Consider the following 9,615-nt stretch of genomic DNA (forward strand, 5'->3'; position numbering starts at 1 on the left):
TGTCAATTTGTCTCAGTTGTAGCACGAAAAGTCCGTGCACGCGCTAATTTTAAAATGAATTGTAAAATGGAAAATGTAATTGCTTCAAACTTTGCAAAATGACAGGACAAATTTTACTCACCGGCGGCTTCAAACCCTGCCTCCCTTTCGTCTGACTGTCGCCATGCGACGTCAAAGTCACAATGACAATATGGGAGCCTTGTAGTCCAATATACGCCCCCGCTATGTTATACTTTTAACGCCTTTTCCTGCTTTTCAATTATGACTATACATAAAAATGCACGTTCTAATAAAACGAACGAAAACTCGTATTCCATTTTCTGTGTCATTTTTGTGATTTTTTTAAAAAATGGCCAGAAATAAAAAGAAATGTCTACGGCATCCGGTATTCCCAGGCGGTCACCCATCCAAGTACTAACCGGACTCGACGCTGCTTAACTTCGGTGATCGGACGAGAACCGGTGCTTTCAGCGTGATATGGTCGTAGACACTAAATGATGTGAAAATTTGCTATATAAAGATTCTAGTTCCTTAAGACATATAGAAAAACAAAACATTTTATGTAGGCTTGGCTGAAGAATTCGCCCCGCTCTCTAAATAAAGTGACATAAAGAAAATACAATTACTTCTAAAATAAAATTGATACAAAAGAAAAAATATTATTAAATAAATTTCAGAGACTAACATTCAATTTAAATATCAAACTCACCACAGATCCACAAGCAGACGCCCCAGCCCTGCCCCCTCCTTTTTTTTGACAGCGCTCAATCGTGTCAATTTGTCTCAGTTGTAGCACGAAAAGTCCGTGCACGCGCTAATTTTAAAATGAATTGTAAAATGGAAAATGTAATTGCTTCAAACTTTGCAAAATGACAGGACAAATTTTACTCACCGGCGGCTTCAAACCCTGCCTCCCTTTCGTCTGACTGTCGCCATGCGACGTCAAAGTCACAATGACAATATGGGAGCCTTGTAGTCCAATATACGCCCCCGCTATGTTATACTTTTAACGCCTTTTCCTGCTTTTCAATTATGACTATACATAAAAATGCACGTTCTAATAAAACGAACGAAAACTCGTATTCCATTTTCTGTGTCATTTTTGTGATTTTTTTAAAAAATGGCCAGAAATAAAAAGAAATGTCTACGGCATCCGGTATTCCCAGGCGGTCACCCATCCAAGTACTAACCGGACTCGACGCTGCTTAACTTCGGTGATCGGACGAGAACCGGTGCTTTCAGCGTGATATGGTCGTAGACACTAAATGATGTGAAAATTTGCTATATAAAGATTCTAGTTCCTTAAGACATATAGAAAAACAAAACATTTTATGTAGGCTTGGCTGAAGAATTCGCCCCGCTCTCTAAATAAAGTGACATAAAGAAAATACAATTACTTCTAAAATAAAATTGATACAAAAGAAAAAATATTATTAAATAAATTTCAGAGACTAACATTCAATTTAAATATCAAACTCACCACAGATCCACAAGCAGACGCCCCAGCCCTGCCCCTCCTTTTTTTTTGACAGCGCTCAATCGTGTCAATTTGTCTCAGTTGTAGCACGAAAAGTCCGTGCACGCGCTAATTTTAAAATGAATTGTAAAATGGAAAATGTAATTGCTTCAAACTTTGCAAAATGACAGGACAAATTTTACTCACCGGCGGCTTCAAACCCTGCCTCCCTTTCGTCTGACTGTCGCCATGCGACGTCAAAGTCACAATGACAATATGGGAGCCTTATAGTCAAATATAAGCCCCAGCTATGTTATACTTTTAACGCCTTTTCCTGCTTTTCAATTATGTATATACATAAAAATGCACGATCTAATAAAACGAACGAAAACTCGTATTCCAATATCTGTTTCATTTTTGTGATTTTTTTAAAAAATGGCCAGAAATAAAAAGAAATGTCTACGGCATCCGGTATTCCCAGGCGGTCACCCATCCAAGTACTAACCGGACTCGACGCTGCTTAACTTCGGTGATCGGACGAGAACCGGTGCTTTCAGCGTGATATGGTCGTAGACACTAAATGATGTGAAAATTTGCTATATAAAGATTCTAGTTCCTTAAGACATATAGAAAAACAAAACATTTTATGTAGGCTTGGCTGAAGAATTCGCCCCGCTCTCTAAATAAAGTGACATAAAGAAAATACAATTACTTCTAAAATAAAATTGATACAAAAGAAAAAATATTATTAAATAAATTTCAGAGACTAACATTCAATTTAAATATCAAACTCACCACAGATCCACAAGCAGACGCCCCAGCCCTGCCCCCTCCTTTTTTTTGACAGCGCTCAATCGTGTCAATTTGTCTCAGTTGTAGCACGAAAAGTCCGTGCACGCGCTAATTTTAAAATGAATTGTAAAATGGAAAATGTAATTGCTTCAAACTTTGCAAAATGACAGGACAAATTTTACTCACCGGCGGCTTCAAACCCTGCCTCCCTTTCGTCTGACTGTCGCATGGCGACAGTCAAAGTCACAATGACAATATGGGAGCCTTCTAGTCCAATATACGCCCCCGCTATGTTATACTTTTAACGCCTTTTCCTGCTTTTCAATTATGACTATACATAAAAATGCACGTTCTAATAAAACGAACGAAAACTCGTATTCCATTTTCTGTGTCATTTTTGTGATTTTTTTAAAAAATGGCCAGAAATAAAAAGAAATGTCTACGGCATCCGGTATTCCCAGGCGGTCACCCATCCAAGTACTAACCGGACTCGACGCTGCTTAACTTCGGTGATCGGACGAGAACCGGTGCTTTCAGCGTGATATGGTCGTAGACACTAAATGATGTGAAAATTTGCTATATAAAGATTCTAGTTCCTTAAGACATATAGAAAAACAAAACATTTTATGTAGGCTTGGCTGAAGAATTCGCCCCGCTCTCTAAATAAAGTGACATAAAGAAAATACAATTACTTCTAAAATAAAATTGATACAAAAGAAAAAATATTATTAAATAAATTTCAGAGACTAACATTCAATTTAAATATCAAACTCACCACAGATCCACAAGCAGACGCCCCAGCCCTGCCCCCTCCTTTTTTTTGACAGCGCTCAATCGTGTCAATTTGTCTCAGTTGTAGCACGAAAAGTCCGTGCACGCGCTAATTTTAAAATGAATTGTAAAATGGAAAATGTAATTGCTTCAAACTTTGCAAAATGACAGGACAAATTTTACTCACCGGCGGCTTCAAACCCTGCCTCCCTTTCGTCTGACTGTCGCCATGCGACGTCAAAGTCACAATGACAATATGGGAGCCTTGTAGTCCAATATACGCCCCCGCTATGTTATACTTTTAACGCCTTTTCCTGCTTTTCAATTATGACTATACATAAAAATGCACGTTCTAATAAAACGAACGAAAACTCGTATTCCATTTTCTGTGTCATTTTTGTGATTTTTTTAAAAATGGCCAGAAATAAAAAGAAATGTCTACGGCATCCGGTATTCCAGGCGGTCACCCATCCAAGTACTAACCGGACTCGACGCTGCTTAACTTCGGTGATCGGACGAGAACCGGTGCTTTCAGCGTGATATGGTCGTAGACACTAAATGATGTGAAAATTTGCTATATAAAGATTCTAGTTCCTTAAGACATATAGAAAAACAAAACATTTTATGTAGGCTTGGCTGAAGAATTCGCCCCGCTCTCTAAATAAGTGACATAAAGAAAATACAATTACTTCTAAATAAATTTGATACAAAAGAAAAAATATTATTAAATAAATTTCAGAGACTAACATTCAATTTAAATATCAAACTCACCACAGATCCACAAGCAGACGCCCCAGCCCTGCCCCCTCCTTTTTTTTGACAGCGCTCAATCGTGTCAATTTGTCTCAGTTGTAGCACGAAAAGTCCGTGCACGCGCTAATTTAAAATGAATTGTAAAATGGAAAATGTAATTGCTTCAAACTTTGCAAAATGACAGGACAAATTTTACTCACCGGCGGCTTCAAACCCTGCCTCCCTTTCGTCTGACTGTCGCCATGCGACGTCAAAGTCACAATGACAATATGGGAGCCTTGTAGTCCAATATACGCCCCCGCTATGTTATACTTTTAACGCCTTTTCCTGCTTTTCAATTATGACTATACATAAAAATGCACGTTCTAATAAAACGAACGAAAACTCGTATTCCATTTTCTGTGTCATTTTTGTGATTTTTTTAAAAAATGGCCAGAAATAAAAAGAAATGTCTACGGCATCCGGTATTCCCAGGCGGTCACCCATCCAAGTACTAACCGGACTCGACGCTGCTTAACTTCGGTGATCGGACGAGAACCGGTGCTTTCAGCGTGATATGGTCGTAGACACTAAATGATGTGAAAATTTGCTATATAAAGATTCTAGTTCCTTAAGACATATAGAAAAACAAAACATTTTATGTAGGCTTGGCTGAAGAATTCGCCCCGCTCTCTAAATAAAGTGACATAAAGAAAATACAATTACTTCTAAAATAAAATTGATACAAAAGAAAAAATATTATTAAATAAATTTCAGAGACTAACATTCAATTTAAATATCAAACTCACCACAGATCCACAAGCAGACGCCCCAGCCCTGCCCCCTCCTTTTTTTTGACAGCGCTCAATCGTGTCAATTTGTCTCAGTTGTAGCACGAAAAGTCGTGCACGCGCTAATTTTAAAATGAATTGTAAAATGGAAAATGTAATTGCTTCAAACTTTGCAAAATGACAGGACAAATTTACTCACCGGCGGCTTCAAACCCTGCCTCCCTTTCGTCTGACTGTCGCCATGCGACGTCAAAGTCACAATGACAATATGGGAGCCTTGTAGTCCAATATACGCCCCCGCTATGTTATACTTTTAACGCCTTTTCCTGCTTTTCAATTATGACTATACATAAAAATGCACGTTCTAATAAAACGAACGAAAACTCGTATTCCATTTTCTGTGTCATTTTTGTGATTTTTTTTAAAAATGGCCAGAAATAAAAGAAATGTCTACGGCATCCGGTATTCCCAGGCGGTCACCCATCCAAGTACTAACCGGACTCGACGCTGCTTAACTTCGGTGATCGGACGAGAACCGGTGCTTTCAGCGTGATATGGTCGTAGACACTAAATGATGTGAAAATTTGCTATATAAAGATTCTAGTTCCTTAAGACATATAGAAAAACAAAACATTTTATGTAGGCTTGGCTGAAGAATTCGCCCCGCTCTCTAAATAAAGTGACATAAAGAAAATACAATTACTTCTAAAATAAAATTGATACAAAAGAAAAAATATTATTAAATAAATTTCAGAGACTAACATTCAATTTAAATATCAAACTCACCACAGATCCACAAGCAGACGCCCCAGCCCTGCCCCCTCCTTTTTTTTGACAGCGCTCAATCGTGTCAATTTGTCTCAGTTGTAGCACGAAAGTCCGTGCACGCGCTAATTTTAAAATGAATTGTAAAATGGAAAATGTAATTGCTTCAAACTTTGCAAAATGACAGGACAAATTTTACTCACCGGCGGCTTCAAACCCTGCCTCCCTTTCGTCTGACTGTCGCCATGCGACGTCAAAGTCACAATGACAATATGGGAGCCTTGTAGTCCAATATACGCCCCCGCTATGTTATACTTTTAACGCCTTTTCCTGCTTTTCAATTATGACTATACATAAAAATGCACGTTCTAATAAAACGAACGAAAACTCGTATTCCATTTTCTGTGTCATTTTTGTGATTTTTTTAAAAAATGGCCAGAAATAAAAAGAAATGGTCTACGGCATCCGGTATTCCCAGGCGGTCACCCATCCAAGTACTAACCGGACTCGACGCTGCTTAACTTCGGTGATCGGACGAGAACCGGTGCTTCAGCGTGATATGGTCGTAGACACTAAATGATGTGAAAATTTGCTATATAAAGATTCTAGTTCCTTAAGACATATAGAAAAACAAAACATTTTATGTAGGCTTGGCTGAAGAATTCGCCCCGCTCTCTAAATAAAGTGACATAAAGAAAATACAATTACTTCTAAAATAAAATTGATACAAAAGAAAAAATATTATTAAATAAATTTCAGAGACTAACATTCAATTAAATATCAAACTCACCACAGATCCACAAGCAGACGCCCCAGCCTGCCCCTCCTTCTTTTTTGACAGCGCTCAATCGTGTCAATTTGTCTCAGTTGTAGCACGAAAAGTCCGTGCACGCGCTAATTTTAAAATGAATTGTAAAATGGAAAATGTAATTGCTTCAAACTTTGCAAAATGACAGGACAAATTTACTCACCGGCGGCTTCAAACCCTGCCTCCCTTTCGTCTGACTGTCGCCATGCGACGTCAAAGTCACAATGACAATATGGGAGCCTTGTAGTCCAATATACGCCCCCGCTATGTTATACTTTTAACGCCTTTTCCTGCTTTTCAATTATGACTATACATAAAAATGCACGTTCTAATAAAACGAAAGACAACTCGTATACACTTTTCTGTGTCATTTATGTGATTTTTTTAAAAAATGGCCAGAAATAAATTGATATGTCTAAGTCATCGGTTATTCCCAGGCGGTCACCCATCCAAGTACTAACCGGACTCGACGCTGCTTAACTTCGGTGATCGGACGAGAACCGGTGCTTTCAGCGTGATATGGTCGTAGACACTAAATGATGTGAAAATTTGCTATATAAAGATTCTAGTTCCTTAAGACATATAGAAAAACAAAACATTTTATGTAGGCTTGGCTGAAGAATTCGCCCCGCTCTCTAAATAAAGTGACATAAAGAAAATACAATTACTTCTAAAATAAAATTGATACAAAAGAAAAAATATTATTAAATAAATTTCAGAGACTAACATTCAATTTAAATATCAAACTCACCACAGATCCACAAGCAGACGCCCCAGCCCTGCCCCCTCCTTTTTTTTGACAGCGCTCAATCGTGTCAATTTGTCTCAGTTGTAGCACGAAAAGTCCGTGCACGCGCTAATTTTAAAATGAATTGTAAAATGGAAAATGTAATTGCTTCAAACTTTGCAAAATGACAGGACAAATTTTACTCACCGGCGGCTTCAAACCCTGCCTCCCTTTCGTCTGACTGTCGCCATGCGACGTCAAAGTCACAATGACAATATGGGAGCCTTGTAGTCCAATATACGCCCCCGCTATGTTATACTTTTAACGCCTTTTCCTGCTTTTCAATTATGACTATACATAAAAATGCACGTTCTAATAAAACGAACGAAAACTCGTATTCAATTTTCTGTGTCATTTTTGTGTTTTTTTTTAAAAATGGCCAGAAATAAAATGAAATGTCTACGGCATCCGGTATTCCAGGCGGTCACCCATCCAAGTACTAACCGGACTCGACGCTGCTTAACTTCGGTGATCGGACGAGAACCGGTGCTTTCAGCGTGATATGGTCGTAGACACTAAATGATGTGAAAATTTGCTATATAAAGATTCTAGTTCCTTAAGACATATAGAAAAACAAAACATTTTATGTAGGCTTGGCTGAAGAATTCGCCCCGCTCTCTAAATAAAGTGACATAAAGAAAATACAATTACTTCTAAAATAAAATTGATACAAAAGAAAAAATATTATTAAATAAATTTCAGAGACTAACATTCAATTTAAATATCAAACTCACCACAGATCCACAAGCAGACGCCCCAGCCCTGCCCCCTCCTTTTTTTTGACAGCGCTCAATCGTGTCAATTTGTCTCAGTTGTAGCACGAAAAGTCCGTGCACGCGCTAATTTTAAAATGAATTGTAAAATGGAAAATGTAATTGCTTCAAACTTTGCAAAATGACAGGACAAATTTTACTCACCGGCGGCTTCAAACCCTGCCTCCCTTTCGTCTGACTGTCGCCATGCGACGTCAAAGTCACAATGACAATATGGGAGCCTTGTAGTCCAATATACGCCCCCGCTATGTTATACTTTTAACGCCTTTTCCTGCTTTTCAATTATGACTATACATAAAAATGCACGTTCTAATAAAACGAACGAAAACTCGTATTCCATTTTCTGTGTCATTTTTGTGATTTTTTTTAAAAAATGGCCAGAAATAAAAAGAAATGTCTACGGCATCCGGTATTCCCAGGCGGTCACCCATCCAAGTACTAACCGGACTCGACGCTGCTTAACTTCGGTGATCGGACGAGAACCGGTGCTTTCAGCGTGATATGGTCGTAGACACTAAATGATGTGAAAATTTGCTATATAAAGATTCTAGTTCCTTAAGACATATAGAAAAACAAAACATTTTATGTAGGCTTGGCTGAAGAATTCGCCCCGCTCTCTAAATAAAGTGACATAAAGAAAATACAATTACTTCTAAAATAAAATTGATACAAAAGAAAAAATATTATTAAATAAATTTCAGAGACTAACATTCAATTTAAATATCAAACTCACCACAGATCCACAAGCAGACGCCCCAGCCCTGCCCCCTCCTTTTTTTTGACAGCGCTCAATCGTGTCAATTTGTCTCAGTTGTAGCACGAAAAGTCCGTGCACGCGCTAATTTTAAAATGAATTGTAAAATGGAAAATGTAATTGCTTCAAACTTTGCAAAATGACAGGACAAATTTTACTCACCGGCGGCTTCAAACCCTGCCTCCCTTTCGTCTGACTGTCGCCATGCGACGTCAAAGTCACAATGACAATATGGGAGCCTTGTAGTCCAATATACGCCCCCGCTATGTTATACTTTTAACGCCTTTTCCTGCTTTTCAATTATGACTATACATAAAAATGCACGTTCTAATAAAACGAACGAAAACTCGTATTCCATTTTCTGTGTCATTTTTGTGATTTTTTAAAAAATGGCCAGAAATAAAAAGAAATGTCTACGGCATCCGGTATTCCCAGGCGGTCACCCATCCAAGTACTAACCGGACTCGACGCTGCTTAACTTCGGTGATCGGACGAGAACCGGTGCTTTCAGCGTGATATGGTCGTAGACACTAAATGATGTGAAAATTTGCTATATAAAGATTCTAGTTCCTTAAGACATATAGAAAAACAAAACATTTTATGTAGGCTTGGCTGAAGAATTCGCCCCGCTCTCTAAATAAAGTGACATAAAGAAAATACAATTACTTCTAAAATAAAATTGATACAAAAGAAAAAATATTATTAAATAAATTTCAGAGACTAACATTCAATTTAAATATCAAACTCACCACAGATCCACAAGCAGACGCCCCAGCCCTGCCCCCTCCTTTTTTTTGACAGCGCTCAATCGTGTCAATTTGTCTCAGTTGTAGCACGAAAAGTCCGTGCACGCGCTAATTTTAAAATGAATTGTAAAATGGAAAATGTAATTGCTTCAAACTTTGCAAAATGACAGGACAAATTTTACTCACCGGCGGCTTCAAACCCTGCCTCCCTTTCGTCTGACTGTCGCCATGCGACGTCAAAGTCACAATGACAATATGGGAGCCTTGTAGTCCAATATACGCCCCCGCTATGTTATACTTTTAACGCCTTTTCCTGCTTTTCAATTATGACTATACATAAAAATGCACGTTCTAATAAAACGAACGAAAACTCGTATTCCATTTTCTGTGTCATTTTGTGATTTTTTTTAAAAAATGGCCAGAAATAAAAAGAAATGTCT

The 9,615-nt window shown here is 38.1% G+C and overlaps 12 non-coding genes across 12 annotated transcripts; all 12 read right to left on the bottom strand.

Annotated features, from left to right (window-relative positions):
* Positions 1 to 370: 370 nt before the first annotated feature.
* LOC148618325 (5S ribosomal RNA) lies at positions 371 to 489 on the bottom strand. Its single transcript, XR_015923046.1, has one exon. It is a non-coding gene; the product is annotated as a 5S ribosomal RNA (ribosomal RNA).
* Positions 490 to 1,141: 652 nt separating this feature from the next.
* On the bottom strand, positions 1,142 to 1,260 carry LOC148618326 (5S ribosomal RNA). The gene has a single exon (XR_015923047.1). It is a non-coding gene; the product is annotated as a 5S ribosomal RNA (ribosomal RNA).
* Positions 1,261 to 1,912: 652 nt separating this feature from the next.
* LOC148618327 (5S ribosomal RNA) lies at positions 1,913 to 2,031 on the bottom strand. The gene has a single exon (XR_015923048.1). It is a non-coding gene; the product is annotated as a 5S ribosomal RNA (ribosomal RNA).
* A 653-nt stretch (positions 2,032 to 2,684) lies between these two features.
* Positions 2,685 to 2,803, bottom strand: LOC148618328 (5S ribosomal RNA). Its single transcript, XR_015923049.1, has one exon. It is a non-coding gene; the product is annotated as a 5S ribosomal RNA (ribosomal RNA).
* A 651-nt stretch (positions 2,804 to 3,454) lies between these two features.
* LOC148618329 (5S ribosomal RNA) lies at positions 3,455 to 3,572 on the bottom strand. The gene has a single exon (XR_015923075.1). It is a non-coding gene; the product is annotated as a 5S ribosomal RNA (ribosomal RNA).
* A 649-nt stretch (positions 3,573 to 4,221) lies between these two features.
* Positions 4,222 to 4,340, bottom strand: LOC148618330 (5S ribosomal RNA). Its single transcript, XR_015923050.1, has one exon. It is a non-coding gene; the product is annotated as a 5S ribosomal RNA (ribosomal RNA).
* Positions 4,341 to 4,989: 649 nt separating this feature from the next.
* On the bottom strand, positions 4,990 to 5,108 carry LOC148618331 (5S ribosomal RNA). Its single transcript, XR_015923051.1, has one exon. It is a non-coding gene; the product is annotated as a 5S ribosomal RNA (ribosomal RNA).
* A 652-nt stretch (positions 5,109 to 5,760) lies between these two features.
* On the bottom strand, positions 5,761 to 5,878 carry LOC148618332 (5S ribosomal RNA). Its single transcript, XR_015923072.1, has one exon. It is a non-coding gene; the product is annotated as a 5S ribosomal RNA (ribosomal RNA).
* A 649-nt stretch (positions 5,879 to 6,527) lies between these two features.
* On the bottom strand, positions 6,528 to 6,646 carry LOC148618333 (5S ribosomal RNA). Its single transcript, XR_015923079.1, has one exon. It is a non-coding gene; the product is annotated as a 5S ribosomal RNA (ribosomal RNA).
* A 652-nt stretch (positions 6,647 to 7,298) lies between these two features.
* LOC148618334 (5S ribosomal RNA) lies at positions 7,299 to 7,416 on the bottom strand. Its single transcript, XR_015923076.1, has one exon. It is a non-coding gene; the product is annotated as a 5S ribosomal RNA (ribosomal RNA).
* Positions 7,417 to 8,069: 653 nt separating this feature from the next.
* Positions 8,070 to 8,188, bottom strand: LOC148618335 (5S ribosomal RNA). Its single transcript, XR_015923052.1, has one exon. It is a non-coding gene; the product is annotated as a 5S ribosomal RNA (ribosomal RNA).
* Positions 8,189 to 8,839: 651 nt separating this feature from the next.
* LOC148618336 (5S ribosomal RNA) lies at positions 8,840 to 8,958 on the bottom strand. Its single transcript, XR_015923053.1, has one exon. It is a non-coding gene; the product is annotated as a 5S ribosomal RNA (ribosomal RNA).
* Between the last annotated feature and the right edge of the window lie 657 nt (positions 8,959 to 9,615).

The sequence above is a fragment of the Perna viridis genome, chromosome 5 (genome assembly GCF_037379345.1).
Source record: "Perna viridis isolate PV_CMFRI_1.1 ecotype Kerala chromosome 5, ASM3737934v1, whole genome shotgun sequence".
In the NCBI taxonomy this organism is placed as follows: Eukaryota; Metazoa; Mollusca; class Bivalvia; order Mytilida; family Mytilidae; genus Perna; species Perna viridis.